Below are 22883 nucleotides of genomic sequence, written 5' to 3' on the forward strand. Positions count from 1 at the left end.
CTTGATCCCAGGACGCTGGGATCAAGTCCCACATCGGGCTCCTTGCTTGGCAGGGAGCCTGCTTCTCCTTCTCCCTCTGCCTCTGCCTGCCACTCTGTCTGCCTGTGCTTGCTCTTGCTTCTCTCTCTATGACAAATAAATAAATAAAATCTTAAAAAAAAAAAAAAAAGAATGGGAAGAGCCATAACATGTCCTTCCTCACCCCAGGTTCTGATGAAGGCCATATGAAGGCAAGGATGCAGACATTTTCTACAGAACATAAGGTCCTATCGAACATAGTGCATTAAGAGAGTGGTAGCAGCAGTGTGACACTAGAGATGGGAGGACTAGTACTGTGTTTTCCACATATTTTCTGCCACAATGAATAATAGGAAATGTATTTTATATCTAGACCTATTACACACACACACATACACACATAGACACATAACTGAAACCAAGGTCTCACAAAACAATATCCCCTTATTATGTGTAGTCTAAGTTTTTACTCTTTCTCTCCCATTGCATCTTTACATGCTAGTGGTACCCACAAAATTCCTTTCAAAACCCACCAGTGAGGGGTGCCTGAGTGGCTTAATAGGTTAAGCATCTCATTCTTGGGTAGGGTAGTGATCTCAGAGTCATGAAATCAACCCTGAGATCAAGCCTCACATCTGGTTCCATTCTCAGTGTGGAATCTGTTTGAGTTTCTCTCTCATGCTCTCCCTGTGTCCCCTCCCCATACTCACACATGCTTTCTTTCTCTCTTTCTCTTTCTCTCTCAATAAATAAATACAATCATAAAAAAAAAAAAAACACCAATGAGTCACCAACCTTACAAGAACCCTGATGTAGTCCTACTCTCATTCTAAAAAGAAGAAGAAACCAAGGCCCACTCATCTTTTTAAACATTTACTGCCAATCTACATACTCACAGTGTGCTAAATTTGGGTAGTGACAAGTTCATGGTGCCCTCAGGGATTTCATGGTCTAGCAAAGGGGTATAAAAAGACAAGTCTGTACAACGACTAGCCCATGTTTACACCATTCCAGGACAAAGACTAAAATTAATACTACACATAGTTCCTATTGTTGTTGTTGTTTTAATTTCTTGCCTATAGTTTTTATAAATAGTAAAACTTTATTTTAATTGTATTTTTAAATGTTTCCATTTGCAAGCACAGTTGATTAAAAAAAAAAAAAAACTTTCCTATAAATGTTCATGACTTCTCTGTGTATGTTAATCTGCTTCTGCTAGAGCCTGAAGTCAAAACAAACTAGCAGCATAAGAAGGAAGGATAGGATTTCAGAAGCCAAAGAATACAAATTCCTACTTTCTTATAGCATTTTATCACTTGACATCCTCTTCCATTAACATCAATTATTTTATTTCAATCTTCACAACAACCCCATGGTGTTGGTACTACCGTTTATGAATAGAAAGCAGAGGCACAGGCTGTGACTGACCCGGGGTCACTCAATCAGCAAGTGGCAGGAATGATAAACCCTTGATGGATTGTAATGGGAAGTAAGGAGGTAGGGTAGGTTAGGACTGGATTAGAGGAGGCCTGCATTTCTCTTGAGGCAACATTTATGAAAGGCTGCAATCCCTTATAAATTTGGGAAATTTCAAGTCACTATAACGACCATCTATCCCTTTCAATATATCATCAATGGTCCTCATAAATTTTGCTATATCATCACTTTCCTGTCATAGACTTCTATTTCAGGGTAAATGCCAGAAAATGGTGTTGCAAGGCCACCCCCAGCTCCAGATCTCTGCAAGAGCCTCCAAGACATAAGCCAAACATTCATTGTCTCCACACCCCTCCTCCCAACATGGCACTGACTCATATTCTCCACTCCCAGAGCGGGTTTCCTTCTCTAAACTGTTTATTTATTTTCAGAAATTCTCACAAGGCTAATGACAAAAAAACTGACATTTGTCTAAAGAGCTCAGACTGGGAGAAAATGCACAGCCCCTGAAGGGACAGTTGTGTGAACTTGAGAGTGGGGATTTTAAACCCCCGTTGCAAGTCAGAGCAAGAGGTCACTGTAAGAACCAGACAGAAGACAAGTTCAGCTGCAGTTGATCTATTCAAGGCCTAGATCTTGCAGAGTAAATATAAATAAATGAAATATATACTTCCATTTGTTGAAGAGAAGAGTTCTTTTGCCTAATTTCCTCTGTCTGTCATTAACACACACACACACAAATTCACACATAAATAGTACACATAGAATTTGAGATCCAGTTCATCAAGAATCGTTTATGAGTTTATAAAGTAGTTTATAAAGGATGCCTCAGACACATTAACCTGTAAATTGCCTTCCATGTAGAGGAGGTAGGTCCAAACTTACTATTATAGTATTAAATTCAAGATTATAATCATTGTTGAAATGCCATTGATGGGAAAGAAGGCTGAAAAGGCAGGCAAAAGCCAAATCAGGAAATATCTTATGTGGCACAGTGAGGAAATAATCCTGTAGGAAATAAGCAACCACCAAATAATTGTAAGTAATGGTGGTTATGTGACCCTATTTTCATTACAAAAGACAATCCTGGATGCAAAGGGAGTATGAGTGGGAAGAAAGCAAGACTAGGAGCAGGTTGGCCAATTGGGCAGCTAGTATGATAACTACAACGATAAATTATGATTGTCCAGGAATGGTGAGAGAAGACATATCTTATGAGTGAGGCACCGACTGCCCTCTGTTCTAGACTGTATCTTCAAGGACCTTTGCATATCCATCAGCCTTGGAAGAGAGTACCTCTCTCCAGAGCAAAGGGAAGGTTTTGTGATAGTAGAAAAGAAGAAGATAGAACAGGCATGGTTACCGCCCATTATAAAATGTTTGGGTTCCCTGAGTTCAAAGTTCCTCTCAGGCAACACAGCTCACTGTATGCAGGTGTCTTCTGGCTCTCATTGCATTATCCTGTGGTGTCAGGGGAATGACACAAAAATGCTTACACTCTGACCCTGGTTATTGCTGTGAGCAATAAATTGTCCTTTGTCTTTGACCTATGAGACCATGTCTTTCACCAGCATTCATGAAACTGGTCGGCTTGACTGTTCACCTACAATTAGGGAACAATATCCGGCCCTTTGCAATTCTTGATACTAGAATATAATTATTACAGCAGGAATTAAGAGAAAGGAATGGATAGGAAATAAATTTAAGTGGTTTTTGGCAGTGAGAGAAGAACAAATTTCTGATTTGAAATAAATGCTTTCTCCCTCTTCTATACACTCCCTCCTTTCCAAGAACACGTCTGTGAATCTATTCAATTCCTTTTCTTTTATGGTGCTGAAAGAGGTATGAATCAGGGGGAAATCTGAGAGGTACAAACAATTATGGTATTGATTTATATAAAAAACAGTCCAGAGTAGATCACAAAACACCAAAAGAGAAGATTACAAGATCCTTAAATTTGGGGATACTAGCAGGCTGGGTTTGAAGACTTTTAGAGCTTTTCAGGGGGGAAAAAAAAAAGAAAGGAGCTACTCAGGTATAGTTAAGATAGATAATAAATAGGAGGAGAGAGAGAGAGAAACAAACGAGAAGAACAGATAATCAAGGTTTGCTGTGTAAAATGAGTGTGATCTTCCTTTAGTTCCTTATAGGATTTAGGAAAAGCTAAAATTGTTTTTAAATTTTTGTTTTTTTGTTGCCAGACTCCTGGGCCTTTTATTTTTCTATGACTCTAAGCCAAGGCACACTTCCAGGCAAGAACCAGCAGGTCTGGTTATATTTGGTTTATAAGTATGACACTTATGGGACAGTGATTTATTAGATGTGTCTTTTTAAATTTAAAAAAAAAAAGAGGAATCTGTGATACCACTCTGTTTCTGACTTAAATATCTAGTTTTATAGGATGCCATTTACCACACCAAGTAATACAGGTAGAGGAGGAGGTTTGGGTGGAAATTTTAGGGTTTGGTCTTGAACGTATTGAGTTGGGAATGTCTGGCAGATGTGCAAACAGAGCGTGCTGGGCAGGAGTCAGTGGCACCTGTCACAATGGAATTGGGTGAGAGACTATGGCCAAGGATGGATCCCTGGAGCTTCAACAGAGACAGTGACAGGCCAGGGAAGGAGAAGAACAGGGGGAGACATGGTATCAGGAAAACTAAAGGAAGATGGTATGTCAAAAAAGATGGTTACATGCTCCAGTAGGCAGGAAGACAGATACTGGGACTGTTCCAGGACTCTCCAGCCAGAGTAAAACATGAAAATAAAAACAGAACTAAGAGATATAATATAAAAGACTTTCTAAAAAGTGGCCCTATTTTGATACAAGGTTTGTGGCCCTGCTGCCCACACATGGAAGAGAAACACACAGCAATAAGCGAGAAGGGAAGGGAGGCCTACAGGGCTCTGGGCTAAAAGCCAGCAAGGGCAGCCAAAAGTGCACAACTGAGATGGCAAGAGGCTTATAGAGTGTGATGGGGGCCAACATCAGGCCCAATGCATGATACCCATAGCTGAGAGGAACCTTTGACCCAGACAAGGAGGCTGAGAAAGCTGTGATGACCTTCCAGTGCTGTAGAAGACGCCAGGCCACAACCTGGGCCAGCTGGGAGGAGGGGCGGCAGAGGCCAGCTTGGCTGTTTGTACACGGCACCCTTCTCCATTCCAGCACATTCTGTCCTCCATCAGCTCAGCCTCCAGGACTCTCCTCTCTGTTCTCTCAACCCAGGCTGACCACCAGATGCTAACTGCCAGATTCTGCCCAGATTCCCCATCCCTGCACTGCATCTGGGAAATTCTCCAGGCTCTAGGCAGGGAACATTAGAGCTCACCTCATAGGTTTCCTCACACACAGGAACCACTGTCCTGCTCCATGCGGAATGTGGGAAATGGCTTTCTTAATTCTCTGTCCAGTTTTCCATGTTCTTAGATATGAGGGTCAATCTAACTCCATCTTGGCCAGAAATGGAAACAGTTCCTATGACTTGAAATGCTATCTGCCTGTGAGCTATTGACTCCCAGGATCACACTTCCAGCCCTGCCTCTTCCCCACACTCCAGCTGTTTCTCTGACACCTTCATTCAAATGCCTAATAGTTACTCAGACACGCAACACCTACAAGAGTCCCTGATTTATGGCCCAAAGTGCACACCAGTTCCCCCTCCCTTGTCCATTTCTCCTTTCCTGAGTCTGCAGAAGACACATGTTCTCACTGTGTCCTTCTCTCACTAGTCCTTCCCACCCCTCCCCAGCCACACCCCACTCATGCACACATGTGTACACTTGTACACACTCACACCCAAGTGATCGCCCACTTCTGCCTTTTGCTCACCAAAATTCATACTGCATCTGTCCTCTTCTGCCTCCCAGGCCTTCAAGCAGATCCACATCACCCGCATCTCTTGCCTCCATGTCCTCCGCATCCATGTCCTCTGTTCAGTCCATGCGCCTTCTACACTACATTCAACATAACATGAAATAATGTTTTCAAAATCTCCACATAGGATTTTGTCCCATGTGGCCCTTCTTCTCAGCTTCCCCCCTTCCCCCTACACACAGTCTGCATGGGCTTCCATTCTGTTCTGTGAACAGGCCAAGCCTGCTCATTCCCCAGGACTTTCACACATGCTGTTCCCTCCATCTGGGATTCATTCCCCAGGTGGTCAGAGACCTGGCTGCTAATCTTCCAGTCTGTTGAACTCTCCTCCTCAGGGAGGCCTTTGTTGTCCACTCCATTTGACAGAGGCCCTGCCCTTGTCCACCCCACATCACAACCCCTGTTTGTTTCTTTGACAGCACTTATCAGAGTTTACTGTCGTTCTGCTTGTATTGGTTCACAGTGTCCCATTTGTCTTTCTCCTTCAACTAGCAGCAGCTGGAGGACAGAAACACTGCTGGCCTTGATCATCACTCTCATTCCAGTCCCTAGGACAGTGTCTGGCTCTATGCACATAATGACCAAAAACATCAACCAGTCCATCAAAAACCCAGTGAACTGATGAATGAACAAGTGTGACTTCATCTCAGAGGTAGTGAGCAGCCCTTTAAGGATTTTAAGAAAGGAAGTCATATAATCAGATTCCTATTTTGGAGCCATTGATCCTTCTAGGATGTGCACAATGACGAGGGAGGCAAGCCTGGCAGCAGCTGGCCTAGAATGAAGAGGAGGAAAGGAGGCACCTAGTGCAAAACATTTAAGGAGGCACTCCCTCTCATGACCTCACAAGTGTGGAGTCAACACCTGAGGGTGGGTGTTGCCTTAAATGTTATGTCCTAGTTGCTTCCATCCCTGGAAGTGCTGGTGCCAGCCCTGGGCAGCAGGGGTACTCTTTGGGAGGTTACTGAAACTCTTCAGTCAAGAGTTGACAGCCCCATAGTAATGGCCAGAGTGGGCCAATCTGAGAGACACCCAGGAGACCTAGAAACCATGGAGCCCACCCTCCAGCTCATGTTGCACACCTCTCAACCAATATGCCTAAAAACCCACTGGCTTTCCTTCCTGTTTGCTAAACCTGATTATTTATATTTTTTTCAATCCTCCAGAGCTAATTATCTTAGCCACTGATCACCCTATGAGCCAGGAGAAGCATTCTTGGCGAAAAGAGCTCCCAGAGATGTTAGGAAAGGTTTGAGGTTTACAGACTCAGAATTCAAGGGCATTATAGCAGAAGAGAAACAGGAAGCCATTAATTATTCAGCAATTCTTGAACCATGCACCCGCAGAATGCTGGTGTCTGGGAATGGGCAAGGGCTTCCAGTGAAAACAATCCAAAACTCATAAAGCCTTTCTATTTTTCAGGTAATGTGACTTGGTGAAAGGGCATAAGTAAATAGAAAATCACTCAAGTTTTACTAAAAAACATTTTCTCAACTGTTTAGTATATTTGCCTTTATCTTTTTATTTTCCCACTGATGATATTTATTTTGAAATTTCAAATAAACCTTACAGACCATGAGAAATTTTTACATTCAGGGCACCTGGATGGTTCTATTGGTAGAGCACAGAGTTCTTGATCTCAGGATTGTGAGTTCAAACTCCACATTGGACATGGAGCCTACATTAAAAAAAAAGATAATAAATAATAATAATAAAATAAAATAAATTTTTATGTTCATTAAACTAGACCTGGATTTGAAAAGATAGTGAATTATTGCCAGCGTGATGTTAATAAGCATCAATATAGAAAAACATAAAAAGCACTAAGAGAGGGAAACCAACAAAATGTAGACAGTGGGGGGGTGCCTGGGTGGCTCAGTGGGTTAAGCCACTCCCTTCGGCTCAGGTCATGATCTCAGGGTCCTGGGATCGAGTCCCGCATCAGGCTCTCTGCTCAGCAGGGAGCCTGCTTCCTCCTCTCTCTCTCTCTGCCTGCCTCTCTGCCTACTTGTAATCTCTCTGTCAAATAAATAAATAAAATCTTTAAAAAAAAAATGTAGACAGTGGGATTTATAAAGTCATCCCAAAAACCAAGTCTTTGTCTTCCTCACCCTTACCTCATCTTGTAAGTAAGAAGTGTTCAGCTGAGGGGAGAGTGTTTGGATCAGTCCCTGGCCTGGTCCCTGGTGTTCTGAGCCAGAAGATAAAGCTCCTGGCCATAGCTAGCTCTCGTTTCCCTGAGGTGAACACACAGCTGCTCAAACAGGTATGACCTGAGTGTATCTGCATTGTAAAACACAACAGCTTTGCTGCTTCTTGAAACTATAGCCCAGTGCTCCAAAGGAGTGGGTTTGCAGGCTGCTCCTTTGCAAAGGAATCCAGGTGAATTTCAAAGGAGTCCAAAGGAATTTCAGGTGTCTCAGCAGCTGTTTTTCTAGCTTACTTGCCTCTACCTTTATCTCATTTTAGATGGTATGACACCTAGCAGAGCATAACGAACAGCTATATTTTTTAAGATTTTTTTTATTTATTTGAGAGAAAGAAAGCACGAGTGAGAAAAGCAGAGGAAGAGGGAGAAGCAGACTCCCTGCTGAGTAGGGAGCCTCACACAAGGCTCAATCCCAGAACCCTAGCATCATAATCTGAGCTGAAGGTGGGTACTTAACTGGCTGAGCTACCCAGGTGCCCCACAAACAGTTATTGTTCATGTGACTCATCAGCATTTCCTGGCAACTACAAATAGCATGACTTCTGTAAGCTCCATCTCCTGAATGTGCCTGAGAAATGTGACTCTACCTCTCTTGTTTTCCAATATAGTAAACTGAGATGTCCAAGTTTACCACATAAATTGACAGCAGTACCAAAATTTGAAGACTTCCACTGACTGGTGCTATTCGTGTTATAATCTGCTCTTTTCCCTATTAGTGCTTTCCCAACAGGTTTGCTTCCCATATTAGTCAGGATGGGCTCTGTTACACTGCAGTAACAACCACCTCCAAATTGCAGGGTTTAAACATGCAAGTGCATACATAGTTTACCCATATGAGCATTTCTAGTGCAGGTAGATGTGCAGGAGGTAGGGCAGGGCTCTGTGTGATCTTAATCACTCAGCACTCCAGGTGGGTGGACATTTCAGCTAGACACATGCTTCCAAAAGTGGGAAGGGAATATGGAAAATCATTCATGGATTTTTTAGTTTCTGCCCAGAAGGGACACATGCCACTTTTTTTTCAAGTTTCTTTAGCCAAAACCAGTCACATGGCTGTAGCTGATTTCAAAAAAGATCAGAGGAGGAAGAATTTACCATGTAGAGAAGAATTTAGGGAATGTCCCTAAGGACTACCACACTTCCTCATACAGTTCACATGAAGAAAAGGAAGAGGAGGAGGAGGAAGAAGAGGCGAAGAAAGGGAAGGAGAAGGAAGAGCAGGAAAAGGAGAAAAACCACAAGAAGAAGAAAGGTTAAAAACTGTTTGCACTAAGAAACAAGAAAGAAGGTTTAAGGATGCCTGGGTGCCTCAGATGGTAAGTGCCCGACTCTTGATTTCGGCTCAGGTCATGATATCAGGGTCCTGGGATCAAGCTCTCTGTCTGGCTCCGTGCTCAGCAGGAAGTCTACTGGAGATTCTCCCTCTCTCTCTCCCTCTGAGTCCCTCCCACCCTACTCGCACATGCACACTCTCATTTTGTCAAAATAAATAAATAAATCTTTTAAAAAGAGGGAGAGTTAAAGCTTGACTTTTCTTACCAAGCTGTGTGATCTTGGGTAATTTACTTTATCCCATGAAGTCTCAGTTCCCTCACCTATAAAATAAGACTAATAGTACCTGACTTGTATGGTGGAAGAAGAGATTCAATTAAATAATCTCTACAAAATGTTTCTCCCAAGCCTGGCACAAAGTAGAATTCTCAGCACATAGGTGCTGTCTGTCTCCTGTGTTAGACAGCTTTCAGAGCACCGTTGAGTCTGTCAGCACATGAGACCCACCCCCCGACAAGCCTGTAAGGTCAATAGGGGGATCATTATTATCCACATTTGCAGATGTGGAGACAGAGGCTCTTGGAAATAGAGCGGCCTGAATTTTTACACATGGTGAGGCTGGGAGGAGCACTGGGCCTGGGGCTTCAGGCTCCAACTTCATGCTCTTGTCTGCACATACTCCCTCCCCTTCTTCTCTCTTTTCTGAGGTATTATTTTTAAAACCTTACTTGTAATGGGCAACTATTTAGGTATGTATCAAAGAGAATGGCTGAAAAATAGGAATGTAAACTGATGAATTTGGCCCAGGACAGAAGACATAACACCTGTGTTATCCAAAGTCGGTAGAAAGCCTATGAACATGTTTTTGGAACATTTTTCATGCATGTGAATGAAAAAAATTCACTGCGGCTGCACACAGAAGACAGACCAGCCCAAGGACGTTGAGGGTCCCCAAATGAGATCATACCCTCCAGGGAAGGAGGCCCAGGAGACAGGGAATCCTGCACTTGTGGTTTCCATCCAGGGCTGCATGCATTGTTGCACTGGGTAAACATTAAACCCTCAGTTGAGCAAAAGGATGAGCCATGCCAAAAGGCAGCTGGAAACACAGTCAATGCAAATAATACTTTTATGCCTCTGTCTCAGTCTGGAGAGAGGGGGTGTTCCGAGTCCTGAAAGTCGAAGAGCGAGTTCTGTCTTCTACCAAAGTGATCGCTTAAAGAAAGAACGTGGATTTTCCAGACAGACAAACATAAGGTTTGTTGCCACCTCCCACCACCCTTAGCTGACTGCTTAAGGAGGAGAGAGTCTCTAGGTCAAGACCAAGTAGGAACTGCTGCTCTTACTCTGCAGTCAGGGGTCTAAGGGATGCAGAGAGAAATGCAGGAGTTGGGTGTTGTACCAGCAACCTGCATGTCTCCAAGGAGGACAGCCTTGCCCCAGGGCTTTGGAGCATTCCAGAAACCCATCTGTAAAGACACTGCTTCCAGTACTCTGCCCTGATAACCCTCATCCACCCTCTTTTCCTTCTGCCTTGCTAAGACCTCAAAACTGAGGCTTGGCTCTGATTTTTTTTTTTGTGCATAATAGAATCGAGAAAAATGCATGCCCCTCAACTTCAGGAACTATGGGAAAGACTAGGCAGCTAAGTGGGGCTGAACCTCAAAGGAAGGACCTTGGACTTTGTGTCCCAGAGGCCATGCACAGGGGTGTAGACATGCCTGGTGTGCAAGCTTTGGAAGACAGCAAGACTTAGGTGGGAAATCTTCAAGGTGGAAGATTCATGTCGTTCACTCTCAGATCTTTATTAAAGTTACTAAACTCACAAGATTTATCTGTATGAGTAGATTTGGGGGGGTAAATAAAATGGCAAAGGGGCCAAGTTCCATTTCCCAACTGGCCCAAAGCCAATCCAAGATGGTACACAAAGTTGCAAGAGCAGAAACAGGAGGCTATGAGGAAGAAAATCAAGAATCTGCAGAAATTGCAAGGACTCTGGGTTCTCAGCACCAAAACTCTGGGTGTTCCAGATAACTCTTCTGAAAGCCCTGAGGGATAGCCAAATTACCCTTGTGTGTTTCTATTCAGTTAGCCTTCCCAATTGAAGTAGAAGCTTTTTGAGGGTATAAATCAAGTCTTGGTTGTCACTATACCATCACCATCCAATATATTTGCATAGCATTGGTGCTTAACAGCTGCTGATGCATTAAGCTGTTTTCACATTCTCCTACATACCACCAGCACAACTCCCTGAAGCCTTGATAATGGGTCCAGGCATGTGGAATAGCCCCTCATGCCATTATCCATGCCTGGACAGTACAGATGTCAATCCCTGCTCCGCCATTTGCAAGCTATGCCACCAGGACAAGACCCTCAGCTGCTCTGGGCATCAGATCTCACACATGAAAAATGGGCATTAAAAATCAAGTCGAGGGACCATATTACTAGCTAGTTAATTGAGTGAAGGAATGGTAAAATCAAGACTATAGAAGAGATTCATAATTTATAAATTATTATACAAATGATCTTTAAATCTTTATTACTTACACTTGCTTAACACAACGGGGCAAGAAACGAGTTTCGCCATAGTTTGTGCACTCTGTGAAAAATGTTCTGAGCAGGAACTATCCCTGATGCACTGCCAACACTGGTCTTCAGAGGGACCTGCCACCAACATTCCCTGCTGGCCACCCTTCTAGCCTCTGCCTCTCCTGCCTCAGCTGCAGTCTCTGTCTCCATCTCTCTGCCTCTCTGCATCTCTGTATCATCTCTCTGTCTCTGCAGGTCTTTGTTTGCCTCTAGCTCCTGAGTCAAGTGCTCCCAGCTGCAGTATCTGCATGTGTCTCTTCGCCCTTCTGTTCCTAGGTTTTCCCATCATCTCTGGTCTCTGCCTCTTTTAGTCCTTCTGTCTTTGCCTCCCTCTCTCTGTGGTCTTGTAGTTTCTCCTCTGTCTCTCTTTCACTGTCTTTCTCTCTCATCCCCCACCTCATTCTGCTTCTCTCTTTGTTTCACTTCTTCATCTGTTCCTCAGGCTCCTTGCCTTGTCCCTGTATCTCCCATGCCCGAGACTCTGTCTCTGCCCATCTCTCTCTGTCTGCCTGACCATCTCTATTGGGATCCATCTGTCCCCTCTTCCATGCTTTACTCATGGTGCTCATGGAGGCAGACTCCACTGCAGTGTGACCTTTCCATCAGCTTCTCCCTGAACTCCCCACACACACCATGACCATCTCTCATCACATCCTCAGGTTGGTGTAAATCTCCTGTGTTTTCTTTAAGCGGGAGCCAGGGCTTGCATTCAGCCAAGCAGCACAGCCCAGCCCAGCCCTGCAGCAAGGAAGGCAGGGGATTATCCTGAGGGAAGAAGCATGGCTCCCCTTTCCCAGGGGGAACATCAGTTCAGGGGGGTCGAAAACAAGACCACCCTGAGGCCCCACAACATATGTGGTATGAGGCCCCACAACCTCATCAACCTCAAGGTTGGAGTTTTTTCCTGTATTTTTCTGATTATTCAAACCATATGTGCTCACAGTAAAAAATTTAGACAGTATGAGAAACAGTAAAGATGCAGAAAGAGAAGATCCTCATTATCCTAACACCAAGAAGCATCTACTGTTGCCATTTTGTCATACTTTCCTCCAAGACTTCACTCATACATTTTTTTAAACTTTTTATGTATGTATGTATGTATATATGTATGTATGTATATAGAGGAAGGGAGAGAAAGAATTTCAAGCAGACTCCTTGCTGAGAGTGAAGCCCAACTCAAGGCTCAGTCTCACTCACAACACGAGATCATGACCTGAGTCAAAATCAAGAGGTGGCTGCTTAACAACTGAGCCACCTAGGCACCCCTTCACCCACACATTTGTGTGTGTGTGTGTGAGTCTTTACATAGATAAGATCACACTAAATACAGAATTGTGCGAACTCCTTTGTTGTTTATTATTCTATCCTTATTTTTCTTTTGTCCTTGAAAGCTTTCTGCAAGCATGGTTTTTATCCTCCTGAGAGGAAAAAAAAAGAAAAAGACATCTTGTGGCACCTGGATGGTTCAATTGGTTAGGCAACTGACTCTTGATTTCACTTCAGGTCATGATCTCAGGGTCCTAAGATCGAGCTGCATATCAGGCTCCAAACTAGGCATGAAACTTAACATTCTCTCTTCCCACTGTCCCTTCTACCCTGACTATGCTCTCTCTCTCTCTCTTTCTCTTTCTCAAAATTAAATAAATAAATTTTGTTAAATAAAAAAGACATGTTCAGTGGCTCTCCATTTCTCACAGGAGAAATTTAAATATTTCAATATCGCTTTCCCACTGTAGCCCCATCTCTTCCCATCACAAACCACATATTCTGAATTGCAGCCATTTAGGGATCTCCAGTTTATCTCATGCATAAGTTCACTTCAGCCTCTGGTCTTTATGAACACTCTTCTTCATACCTAGACCACATGTTCCTGCTTGTCCAAAGTGTAGATATATCACCTTCCTCCTGCCTTGTTGCCTCCTCCACCCTGACATCCAACAAAGGTGCCCACAACATCTCATACTTTCTCTCATGGAAAACTCGTCCCTGTATACTTGATGAGTCAATTGATGTCACCCTCACCAAACTACCAGACCCTTAAAGGTGTCTGTGCTAAGTGGTGCCTAGGACACACCTGGCATAAGTAGATCTTTAATGATTGTTGAGTATTCTGATTTACACATTAGAAATTGACCAAACCATCTCATTAATGTTGGACTTTCATGTTGCTTTCAGTTTCAAGTGGCAGATAATGCTGTTAAATGGCTTATTCACATACTGTCTTTCCACGCATTTGCATGGGGGGAACATTCTCAGATTCTATGAAATATCACATAGGTTACATATCAACATTGTTTAACATTATGAAACACTCCTTGGCAACTTGGGTTCCCCATTCTTGGGATTTCTTCCCAAAACTCTCCTGATGGATTGAAGAGATTCAAGAAAACTAAGTCAGTGGAATTGAAGATTAGAGAAGCCTTATCAAATTTAAAACAGGTGTGGTGCATAAACAATGAATTCTGGAACACTGAAAAGGAATTTAAAAAATACCTTAAAAAAAAAAAAAAGGATTTTAAAAAATAAATAAAATTTTTTAAAAAATGTGTAACCCCAAAATTTATAAGCTGAGGTTTATAGCTCATATGCCTCCATATGAAAAAAATGAAGACTCGAGTTATGATAGTTACTCAAATTCACACAGCTCCTCTTCTGCTGACCCTACCTTTACACTGCTGCTCCCCACCTCAGGCACCTGCGGGACATTCAGTCAAGTGCACAAACATGATGAGTTTGGCAAACAGTGGTGGTCCAGAGAAAACACTAAGCTACATTCAGTAAAAACCAAGATAACTTCCCTGCATCCTAACTACCCTGAAATCTTAAATTAAATCCTAGATGTTGGGACCCTTAACTCAGCAAGTGCTTACTATACATCTACTAGGTGTCAGATGCTGTGCTATTTTGCTGGGAATTAAAAATTTGTAATAAGAAACAATGAATGCCTGCCTTTAGGAGTTCCCCATCCATGGGAAAGGCTGGCGGTGTCATAAAAACCATGATTGTGCAGCACCTGGGTGGCTCAGTCAGTTGAGCATCTGACTCTTGGTTTTGGTTCAGACCATGGTCTCAAGGTTGTGAGATCGAGCCCCACATCAGGCTCCACACTCAACAGGGACTCTACGTTAGATTCTTCTCTCTCCTTCTTCTTCTGCCCAACTCCCCTGGTCACATGCTCAAACAAATTCTCCCTCTCTCTCTCTTTCTCTCTATTCTCTAAAATAAATAAATAAACCTTTAAACAAACAAACAAAAAAACCCTACTATGATGGCAATAAGAGTTATTCTAAGATCACAGGGCAGGACACCTAACTCAGGGAGGACGTGGGATGAGGGAGAGGCCAGGGGAAGGTGCCTGTGGATGTGTGATCAGGCTTAACACTATAGCATGACAGATAGGGATCTCTCTGGAATTTGCTCGCATTGGCTAGGCCAGGTAACATGCTAGGTGTTTGATATGCCACAGTGAACTACAATCTTCACAACCACTCTGAAGGGGCAATCACTGCCCTTGTTTTACAGAGGAGAAAGCTCAAACTAAGAGAATTATCCAGAGATAGCTCTGAGACTGAGTAGGCACTGAGATTCAAATTCAGATGTGTCTGATCTAAGGCTCATACTACTTCCAAAAATGCCACAGTGACCCTATCCCCTCCCAGTGAGGTTGGACAAACCACAAAACATATTTTTTTAACACTATGGATTCTACAGTCATGTAACATTCTAGAAGACGAAACTGCCACCGGGCACAGAGTGCCCCCAGGGGAGACACTAACTCTGTCTGAAAGTAAAGGGGAGGTGTCAAGGGGGCCTCAGAAAAGAGAGGTGACCTTTGTCTTGAGATATAGAAAATCTCTCTGCAGGGAAAGCAGAGCAGGACATTTACAGCCAAGGAAGAGCAAGTAAAAAGGACCAAAGACTGATTTAAGGACTGAAAAGGAACTCAGGGTGACTAGACTACAGGATGTGCAGAAAGCAGGAGAGGCACTAGCAGGTTTAGAGAAGGTCATTTGACCCTATTTCAGGGTCTATTGGTGAATAACAAACCAACACAAAACAATGGTTTTAAGCAATATTGTCCCCAGTCCCATGAGACACAAGTTACTGGTGGTTATATTGCTCCGCCTTGGGCTACTTGGGCCCCTGAGGGGGCTCCAGCCATCTGGAGGATCCTGTAAAAGCTCAGCTAGGGTTAAGGGTCCCATGCATTCTCCCAGGAGGCATCTCCACACGGTTGCTTGGCCTGCTTTACAGCATGATATCTGCATTCCAAAAAGAAGTGCCCAAGAAGAAGGATATGGCGGCTGCCAGGCCAATCAATGGTCACACTTGGAACCAGCATGGCATCACTCTGCCATATATATTCTATGGGTCAAAGCAGTCACAGACCCAGCCTGGGGCTAAGTGGGAACAGGAGAGAAACCACACAAAGGTGCAAATGCCTGCAGGTGGACTTCACTGTAGGGAGATCACTAAAGTCAAAGTACTAGCAGTAGCATTGTCTGCCAGCCCAAGGATTCTGTGCTGAGGCAGGTTGTTCTCAACCACAAGGTTACAACACACTGGTTGTGTTATGAAAAATAAAGAATAAAATAAAATTTTATAAAGAATAATTTTATAAAGAATAAATTTTATAAAGAATAAAAGCTTTTTTTTTTTTTTAGTGTTAGAATACATTTATGGTGATCCTATAATGTTACAGTGTTAGTTATTGTCACTCACCTTCTGATGGGCTTTTTAGTAGTCACAGAAGTTTAGCTGTTAGCCCAGCATATCTGAGCAGCAGCCCACATCACTGTCATCCATCGGGTTACCACGCTCCCACAGACGACTGAACACCAACAGAGCAGGGACCAGTGAGGTGGACTTCTGTTCTAAAAAGGTCACTTGAGATCCAAAGGGGCACATGCACCCGAATGTTTATAGCAGCAATGTCCACAACAGCCAAACCATGGAAAGAACCTAGATGTCCATCAACAAATGACTGGATAAAGAAGATGGGAGATATATATATATATATATATATATATATATATATACACACACACACACACTGGAATACTATTCAGCCATCAAAAGAAATGAAATCTTGCCATTTGCAATGATGTGGATGGAACTAGAGGGTATTATGCAAAATAAGTCAATCAAAGAAAAACAATTATCATATGATCTCTCTGATATGAGAAATTTGAGAGGCAGGGCAGGGGTTCGTGGGGGGTAGGGAAGGAAAAAATTAAACAAAACGGGACCACAAAGGAGGGAGACAAACCATAAGAGACTCTTAATCTCACAAAATAAACTGAGGGTTGCTAGGGGGTGGTGGGGTAGGGATAGAGCGGCTGGGTTACGGACATTGGGGAGGGTATGTGCTATGGTGAGTGCTGTTAAATGTATAAGCCTGATGATTCACAGACCTGTACCCCTGGGGCAAATATACATTATATGTTAATTTTTTAAAAAAGAAAAAGAAAAAAGAAAGATCACTTGGCTGCTATGTGACACATGAATCCTGGAGACACAGATATCTGTTTGAAGGATCCAAGAGGGAGGTCCTTACAAGGCACAGTGAGAAGCTGCAGGAGAAACCAACTCTGATCTTGGATTTTTGGCCTCCAGAACTATGAGAAAATTAAGTTCTGTTGTTTAAGCTACCTAATGTTTGATATTGATTTGATATGAATATATATATATATATAATATTCACATTTGACATATTCAATGTATATAAAAATATGTTAACTGATAGGGTTGTGGAATCGAAATAATGATTATTTGGCTAACTCAGATTCCCATGAAGGTCTGTCCTCTGTAAGTTCCTTAAAATAAATCTCCATCACCAGAGTAGCCTGGATGGATGTTTGTCCCCTGAAATCTCTAAAACCTGGTTAAGACTTTCATCCATCCTAGGCCTTTATCCCAGAGAGCTATGGTGGCCATGTCTCGGACTTAAGTTCAATTCTTACATTCTCTAAAGGTGGCCCAACCTAGTAGTTTTTTGTAAGAACAGGGACATCTTATCCAATATGGAGACTAAGGTTCCCACCTCAACTGGTCTATTAGACAGGAAATGGCCAATGTGAGGGCATGACTCATCTGACTCCTCAATTTACAATGATGCAGATGATGCACTTTACAAGTTGTCCAGTGTTCTCTGTCCTTTTCTTTTTCTATAACACATGACTCATCGTGTTCTGTAAAACTTTACAAAAGTCATGTAATATCAACCCTGTCTAGGGTGAAACTATCAAAAATTTTCAGATAATGATTCTTCCTAATGAATTAGTGAAGATAAGGGAAAAATTTGAGCAGATATAATAAATTACTGCACTCATTATAACAGGTAGTGTGCACTAAGTCCATACTATCTGCCAGACACTGTGTTAAATGTTATACTTAGACATTATTTCAAATAATCTTTATTCCAACCCTATAAAGTAAGTGGTGCTATTATCTCCAATTTGCAGGTAAAGAAACTGAGGCCCAAGGTCATATGATTGCTATATGAAGACACAGAATTGTTACAAGTCTCTGAGTCTAAAGCTTGGGCTTTTAAATACTTTACTATATACTGGCCTTTTTAACTGCTTTTATAATACAATCATGAGAAGCATGTTGACTTCATACAAGACCTCAGGGTCAAGTTCAGTGATTTCTCAAAAATGCTCAAGTGTTGTTGAAAAACTAAAAGTCAGTCAAGATACTAAAATGTGGTTACACAGTTAACTAGATTTTTGGAATGGGAGCAAGAACACATATGTGTCCATGACGCTGAGTCTCACCCAGAACAAGGATCCGTAGAGGAAGGGACTCACAGTGAGGGCAGGACTGGAATCCTGTGAGACTGCAATCACTTACCACCTTCTCATTTATGTTGCTGCACAAAGACTTACAGGCAGACATTCAAGGAAGCCAGCAGGGTTAGGAAAGATTGTAGAAGAAAGACATAACATTGATCAAAGTTCATTCAGCCTGGAATGAGTCCTCCTGGACTCCAGTTCTGGTTCTACTACTTCCAACTTTACTCCACAGCCCAGTTTCCTGATCTGTGAAATGGAGAGAATATTAATAAGTACTTCCCATGGTTGTTGTAAGAATTGAATAGCACATGGAATGTACCTTCATCCTAAGTAGTCAGTAAATACAGGCTATCATCCCCATCATGATCAGTTTCCTTTTCCCATAAAACTGGAAAGTTCTGGGGGCGCCTGGGTGGCTCAGTGGGTTAAAGCCTCTGCCTTCAGCTCAGGTCATGATCCCAGGGTCCTGGGATCGAGCCCCACATCGGGCTCTCTGCTCAGCGGAGAGCCTGCTTCCTCCTCTCTCTCTCTGCCTGCCTCTCTGCCTACTTGTGATCTCTGTCTGTCAATAAATAAATAAAATCTTTAAAAAAAAAAAACTGGAAAGTTCTGTCATTATTCTCAGTTTGCATCTGGACAGTCTTGTTGTGCAGAAGGCACCTGAGATTATTGTTCCAGAGGCATTGACTGGACACTGATGATCTCAGGGCTGTAGGGTCCAAGAAGGGCATAGGAAGGGATCAGATATCTCTTTCAATAGTTCTATCCTTTTTGGTTTATTAAAACAGCATGTATCACAGTTGTACATTTTATAATCTAACAAAGTCAAAATCAAGTTACCATGATCTTGAAGGCCAAAAGCTGAAATCATGATTTCCTTTTCTGCTGCATTTCGTATTCAGTAGAGTCAGGATTTGGATCTGTAGGGACAGAAGTGGTGATAATCACAGGAAGCAGAGCTGACACCACACAATGCTGTGCAAAATGTGTAACAGGAACAAGCTCACTCACAGTTAAGGGATCAATTGTACATATTTCAAGATATAGAACCTGTATGTAGATTTTGAGAAAAATAAAACTAAAATTGTAACAAGAAAGCTTTCCGGCCTTTCCAGCACAGGGCTCTCCTCTGGCGCTGCTCTCTGTGATGGTAAACTTCTCCTTCAAGGGTCCCCCTCGCCCTCCCCCTGCAAACAAGCTGGCGAAGGAGGGAGGGAGCACACAGCACGTGGGAGGTGGAGGACAGAGTTCACCCTGTGAAAAATCATTAATCATCTTGAGGTCACCAGCCCTGAACACGCTTCCTTCTCCATCCTGTCCTGTGGGCGATCTGTCTCCTAACAGGTTTTGTAATGCTGAGTTGTAAAGCGTTCCTGATGAATTATTGTTGGCATTCAGTCCAAAGACTTGAAGGCTTGAGTCCACCAGAAGAAAAAGCAGACCCTCTTTCCCGCGCCTGTTGTCCATGGGGCCAGCACAGGTCTTGCATTGTGCATGAGGGTGGATAGTCTGTGGGCCCCTCATCCCAGCAGCCCCCAATTCCAGGAAGGGCCTGAGCCAGACTGGGGTTTATCACTGTGCTTCGAAACAGGAGCATTTGAGGGCAAGTCCACCCTTGGCCACACCCCTGTCCCAGTACTCCTCTGGTAAGGGCAGGACTTCTGTTCCTAGTTGACAGATAAGGAATCTGAGGCCAGGGCTATGCTATGGCACATCCAATGTGGCCCAGACGCTTTGGGGAAGACCCAGGATTAAACTCAGGTCTCCAAAACTGCCACCTCTCCTGTTTCCTCCACACTGCTTATTCTAGGCTGTATGGCCCTCCAGTGATAGGAAACCACACCATAGAACTTCATCCCACACCTCCCATGACTCACCTAAAGCTTCTGGAACAACCCTCCTGCCTCCTCATTCCCATATTGTCATCTAGGGCCAGTGTAAGGCACCCACCTCAAAGAGGCTGTCATGACCCCCCTACTCCTCAATCTCCCCCATCTAAAACAGCCGCCATTGCCCTTGATCATAACACTTACTTTACTTCTTCATATCACTTAACACCTTCTAACTTGTCTTATTTATTCATCAGTTTCTTTGTTCTCTGTGTGTTTCTACTTTCTTTGCAGCTCCAGCTCACACAGAGTGCCTGGTAGTTCTCCGCTGTTATGTCTAGCACTGAGAACTGGCACTCGCACCTTGTGGGTACTCAACAAGCTTTCAGTCAATAAATTAACAAACACTGATCATTAATAATGTCTTCCCTTCAATGCCCGCCTTTCCAAATATAAATGTGTGTGTAGAGATATATAGATGATAGGTAGGTAGATAGATAGATAGATAATAGATGATGGATGGATAGATAGATAAGGAGCTTTCCAAAACATTTCCACAAGTAATACTTGTCTGCCACTTGTCCCATGTAAGATAAGAAGATGAGGCTTTGTTATAACAATTTCACAGACAGAGAAATTAAAGCCCACAGAGATTTAGTGACTTTTTCTCCTGACCCTAAAATTAGACAAAAGTTCCTCTACACACCACTAGCTATGTAACATTAGAAAAATCATTTTTCCCCCTTTGAGACTCAGTCCCCTCACAATGGGGGACTATAAACTCAAAGATCTCTAAGATTCTTTCTGGGAATAAAATTCTAGGATGGTATTTCCCCAACTGGGAAACTCAGTATCCGACGAGATGGTAACACTGTGAGTCAAGGCCTCAGAAAGAATAAGAAAAGAGACAAGAATGAAATGGGTAGGTCCCTGTGGTGTTCCAGGTGTGTGGCGAGCACTTCCCACTTCCCATCAGCTCATTTAATCTTCAGAATTCACAAACTGTACAGCTTGGAAATGAAGTAAAACAGGAAATTCAGAGATGATGCATATGGCAGAGGATGGTTGCTCAACACAGTAACCTCAAAGGATTCATTTAAAAACCTTAAGAAGGCTGTAGAAAGCTTAATTGTTGCTCTGTATTTGGTTTACCATCAACTATAGGGAGCCATTGTTCCACTTTCACCTTCTAAATCTCAAGCAGGTATATCTACCAACTGAACCCAAATGGGGATCTATAACTCTAGCTACAAGGGAGTCTGGGAAATGTAGTTCTCTTGGCTTTACATCCTCTGCAGTATGAGAATGGCAAACCAGAAAGAGGGTGGTAATGATGCTGAGTGCCTTCGGTCATATCCATCTTTCACTCTATGGCAAATTAGGTTATCAAAGACGCTGGGGGTCTGAAATGTGAGTTGGAGAACTAGGGAATGGGGAGGGAGTTGGTGTTGGGATGGAAGTGGGGTGGGGGATGGAAATCAGGGTCCAGGACGAAGACACAAAGCTCCTTCCCAGGACTACAGCAAAAGCAAAAGAGAGTTGAAAATAAAGGGGAAAAATCACAGCTGTGGTGGATGAAAGGTTTGTTTTCTCAGATTAAAGCCAACTCAAAGAATTCTACTCCTGGTCTTATCCTCTCCATGAGATCTTAAGCATCTTATCTCCCTCTCTATAAAACACTCCTCATCCGTTTTCTTTTCCCTGCGGCTTGACTATCAAATGGTTCATACTACATGGACCTGATTTACTAACGTGAGAGAGACTGTGATCTCCTAAACAGCAAACCCAAGTGGCTTTGCACATTCACCTTTTGAGCTTTGCCTCTTTAATCTGAAAAGTTCTGTAAGTGTCAGAGTCACCTTTCATTATAACTTCAATTCAGACAAGCAGGATTTCATATGATTTCTATTTCATACTGACTTCTTGGGTATGTTCTACTTTTGCAATCAGGAAAAAATAAGTAAAGATGTGATATTTGGGGGGAGGCAGTTAGGCAAGATGAATAGGTGGAGCACAGAGGAATTTTAGGGCAGCGAAAATACTCTGTGTAATTCTATAATGGTGGATGCATGTCTTTACACATTTGCCCAAGCTCACAGAACATACAACACCAAGAGTGGACTGTAATGTAAACTAGGGTCTCTGGGAGACAATGATTTGTTAGCGTAGGCTCCTCAGTTATAACAAAAGTACCACTCTGATTGATGCTGATAATGGGGGACAGAAGCTCTACACGTATGGGAGCAGAAAATCTCTCTACCTTCCCTTCAATTTTGCTGTGAACCTTAAACTGCCTTAATTTTGGCTTTGTTTTATTTTTTAAGTAGGCTCCATGGCCAGCATGGAGCCCAGTGCAGGGCTTGAACTCATGACCCTGAGATCAAGACCTGAGCTGAGATCAAGAGTTGGACACATAACCGACTGAGCCACCCAGGCGCCCCATAAACTGTCTTCATTCTTAAAAATACAATGCCTTGATCAAAGTAAGATAAAATGTCCAATTGTAATCTCTCTTCTTGTACATATAAACACACATAGTTTTACACTCGTGATTGTGACCTAGCATTTACATTTCTATTTGTGGGATCATAGAAGGTATGAGCCCAAAAAGACCTGAGAAATCATGTAGCCAAGTGGTATCAAACCACATTCTGAGGACCCTCAGGATCTACAGAGATATTTCAAGGGTTCCCAGAGCAGAGGAGATAAAGTGACCAAGACTACTGCTCCTGCATGAACCCAAAGGCTTGGCTTTCATCTATTTTATATTTTGGATTTGCCTGTGAGATTCCATTTTAAAAAGAAATCTCACACACACACACACACACACACACACACACACACACACACACACACAC

At 42.9% G+C, this 22883-nt stretch overlaps 2 long non-coding RNA genes across 3 annotated transcripts in view; both read right to left on the reverse strand.

Moving 5' to 3' along the window:
• The window catches only part of LOC132015153 (uncharacterized), a 103937-nt gene extending 87567 nt beyond the window's left edge, over positions 1–16370 (reverse strand). For both annotated transcript variants that reach the window (XR_009403565.1, XR_009403570.1), the window contains exons 1-2: positions 16122–16370; positions 5285–5409 (exon numbers count right to left, since the gene is read on the reverse strand). This is a non-coding gene — a long non-coding RNA (uncharacterized LOC132015153). The remainder of the gene's footprint in view (positions 1–5284; positions 5410–16121) is intronic.
• Positions 16371–19048: 2678 nt separating this feature from the next.
• LOC132015165 (uncharacterized) overlaps positions 19049–22883 on the reverse strand; it is an 11423-nt gene continuing 7588 nt past the window's right edge. Inside the window, exon 3 of the long non-coding RNA XR_009403572.1 lies at positions 19049–19116. This is a non-coding gene — a long non-coding RNA (uncharacterized LOC132015165). The remainder of the gene's footprint in view (positions 19117–22883) is intronic.

The sequence above is a fragment of the Mustela nigripes genome, chromosome 1 (genome assembly GCF_022355385.1).
Source record: "Mustela nigripes isolate SB6536 chromosome 1, MUSNIG.SB6536, whole genome shotgun sequence".
Classification (NCBI taxonomy): Eukaryota; Metazoa; Chordata; class Mammalia; order Carnivora; family Mustelidae; genus Mustela; species Mustela nigripes.